The 3,776-nt window shown below is 41.6% G+C and overlaps 1 pseudogene; it reads left to right on the forward strand.

Moving 5' to 3' along the window:
* Positions 1 to 3,114: 3,114 nt before the first annotated feature.
* LOC100941496 lies at positions 3,115 to 3,582 on the forward strand (annotated as a pseudogene).
* The last annotated feature ends 194 nt before the right edge of the window (positions 3,583 to 3,776 follow it).

Here is a 3,776-nt window from a genome sequence, read left to right on the forward strand (position 1 = left end):
CAGAACACTTTCAGTCTCTGCTGACTTGCCAGTCTCTCCTCTCACCATCTCACTTCTCCAAAGGGACAAAATTACTATGCTGCTGTCAACAGAAACCAGTCTTCTGTGATGCTAGCAAATGTAGTTTTCAGAAGCCAGAAATGCTTTCCTGGCTAACGCCCTCCCACCTTTCTAAGTGCTATTCACACGCCCATCTTTCCTTACTTCTCTGGCTCCTGAAGTTCCACACTGGGTCCCTCGTCTGGGTGGCCTTGGGGCCTGTCCTTGCCTCTCTCCAGTTCAGTCATTATCTCTGAGCAGCCTCACTGCTGGCTTGCTGCTCAGTCTCACTTACCAGACTCCTGAGTTGAGATTCTCAACCCTCCAACCCAGCATCAGGCACTCAATAAGCAAAACTCGGCCAAGACGCCAACGAGGTTCTAAGACCAAAAGTAGGTGTGTTGGTGGCACCATTACAAATCTGTTCTGCAAACACAAAATTTTAATGCTGAGGACAACATTGCAGATCTGATCGAACAAATCCTTTCAGCAAATTGCATATGTGAAGCCTAGAACTAAGGCAAGTTGAGTGACGTGTTCAGATTTATACAGCTATTCATGAGGTCCAGGCTCAGAATACCACCCTGGGGAGGGCCAGTGATTTGAACCTCGTCCTGCAACTCAAACACAATCACAGGCCAGGCTCACATAAATCGTCTATTTACTTATATCCTCTCTTGCTAGGAAAGGGTTTCCTAGGGACAGTTAGAAGAAATACTCAGATGAAAATAAGGTTTTAATTTTCTTCAGGCTAATGAAGGAATCTTACCATGTTGAAAGATGGAGATTGTGAAGTGGGACAGAAGCAGGAAAGCCAAGAAGGGACAAGCTGAACTCTCGAGGTTAATATTTAAAGCCTTGTGATAAGATCTGGTGCATTTTTCTGAGTGTAGGTTGCAAATTTACCTGTAGCCAACACAAAGAGTAGGCACAATGTATGTCTGAGTCACAGCGTAACGTAAAAACAAACCAGTGTTTCAAGATAAACATTTTTGAGGCTGAAATAGGAAGGAAATTTCTCCCATGAGTCATTGTGGGGGAAAAAAAAGAGTAAACAATGCCTTTTAAATAATCCTATAGTTCATAATGTCATTTTGTATAATTTCTTCAATGAAGACCCAAAGCATAAAAAATGACAATTCAAGAAAATTGGTGGGATTGAGCAGAGGACAAAACAGTATGAACAATAGATCCATTTCTTTACACAAAAGAAACTGTGCTCCGTGAGGGCAAGCAGCCCCCTTGCTCCTTGGCACACGGCTAGCACGGGAGAGACCTCAATCACAGGGAACTAATCGAATCTATGTAAACAGCTCAGACCCAGCCAGTCAGGTGAAAAGAGGAAAATGTGAGAGTTACAGCTTTTCAAGGCAGAACACGGTTACTGACTGAGATCCCAGCAGACACCAGTTCCAGGCCCCCCATTGGTATGCAAAGAATTTGAACAACAGTTTCAGAAGAAACATTTCAAGTTTGCAGTTAATACTAAATTGGAAGAGACAGCAAATAATGAGAAACAAAGCAGGCAGATAAAAGGGTTTTAGATATTTCAAGTACCTACCCAGCTAATAAATGCAAATGAAAGTTCAGTGCAGATAAGCGCAGAATTATGAGTCTGGAAGCAAAAAAGAAAAAGGAGGACTATCTGCTTAATGGAAATAAGCTGCACGGTGCTGACCAGGAATGAGATCTGGGGAATTATTGTGGGAGAAATCCCTCAAGCTTTCAGCCCACTTTGCTGCAAAGGGAAAGAAGCAGTGATGAGTTCTATTAAACCACGATACACAACGATCCAGTCACGCTCCGCGTTGGCTGAAAACGAAACCAAAGGGAGGAAAGAATAAGTTCCCCTTTTTTTTTCTAATTTAAATTGCTATTCTGTTCAGGGCAGGGCCATCCTCACTGATTTTTCTTTTAATCTCAACCTTAAGCAACTGCCTTCTACAGAATTATTGGGAGGTGGTTTCTCAGGATTTGCTCATACTCTCTGTCATACCCTATGTTGTCACACAGTTATTCAAGGGTCCCCAGAATGTGGGCCATCACATCTGAGAGCGGGAGCCACCACTATAAAAACAGAAGACACTTGCATTGCCAAGGTTAATTGGCTCCTTCTGACAAAGCCACACATTGCCTTTTTTTCTTTTCTTTTTTTTTGGGGGGGGAGGGGTGCTGTTGCTGTCAGTGGTGGTAAAAAACAAATCATAGATTCATAGCTTTTTAGAGCTGGAAGACATTCTAAGTCCACCTTTCTGAGCCTCCTGAATCCACAGAGAACAGCTATTACTAACCACATGTTAGAGCTGAACTTCCACGGACATCGGCCAGCCGTCTTAGAGTCCTCTCTAGAACTATTTAAGCCAAACCAACCCAACACAAGGTTGAAGGAGGCAGGTGTGACAGGAGGAATAGCTAAGGCTTCCTCCCTATTCCTGCCTCAGTTCCTAAAGTCCCATATTCATTCACGTAACAAGTATTTCTTGAGTTACTACTAGGGACTGTCCACAGCTCTAAGCATTGATGATATAACAGCAAACAAAAGAGACTATAGCCCTGCCTTTGTAAGGCTTTAACTCTAGTAAGTGGAGAGAGGCAATAAGGAAACACGAAAATGAAGTAGAGTAAAGGTCAGTTCTAGGAAGGCAATGAACTGGATGAAACTAGAGAGGCAGGGAAGGGGGCAGGGTGTGGGGGGGCTATCTAGAAGAATGGTCAACAAGGACCACACTGAGATGGTGATGGTTAAGTAACTGAGGGCTTGATGGATGAGGCACTCATAAGAAAATTCCATCCAAAATACAGTTATGAATGGGGAGGTTAAGGTGCTTTTCAATTACCATTTATGAAAATCTTATTCTAAATTAATTTCCCAGACATTTTTTCTAATCATCATGTAGAGCGGTGTCAAAAAGAGAGAGAGGATCGTCCATGGAGGCCGGGCTTGTGGGCCGTCTGGAGATGAGGAACCTGGGGCCATGAGAGGTGAAATGATGAGTTACTACCCAAGTCACACAGCAAATTAAGTAGCAGAGCTGGGATTAGAACTCAGGTTTCCTGTCTCCCAAGATTATTCAAATGAGTCTTTGGAAGCAAACCCCTAGTGACTTCTTAAAACAAATCATCGGAGGGCTAGTTGTGGTAAAATTAAATTCTGGAGTGGATTATCGAGGGGTCCTGGCTTGCCTGGATGACTACATAAATATAGCCCTGGAGCAGACAGAAGCATATGTAAATGGACAGCTGAAGAGTAAGTATGGGGATGCATTTATCCAAGGAAACAATGTATTGTACATAAGTACACAGAAGAGAAGGATACAAAGACTCCACAAGAGGGACACTTTTCATAGTTGGATATAATTTTTATTAAATTTTTTCTATATTTTAGTTCTTTCATTGTATGATTTGTCCTGTTTTTATAAGAACTGGCAATTTTTCGTTGACTTATGAGTAAGATAAGTGTATAAAATTGTGGATTTAATTGTGACATGTTCTTTCACATGTTACGCTTCAGTCATTTTCTTTTACCTTTGTGACAGTGTACAGAATACTAAAAGAATAAAAAAAGATAAAATCTTTAAAAAAATAAATAAAAAAAAAGGAGAGAGAGAAAATAGACTATATTTAATATGGGAAAGGAAGAACACAAGGATATAGGAACACAGGATTCAGACTAAAGAGGAAGGGGACCTGCAGAAGGAGAAATGCGAAAAGGACGGAAAGATTTCAAACACAATCAT

This window comes from Otolemur garnettii, unplaced genomic scaffold (assembly GCF_000181295.1).
Source record: "Otolemur garnettii isolate 467f Iridium unplaced genomic scaffold, OtoGar3 scaffold00002, whole genome shotgun sequence".
Taxonomy (NCBI): Eukaryota; Metazoa; Chordata; class Mammalia; order Primates; family Galagidae; genus Otolemur; species Otolemur garnettii.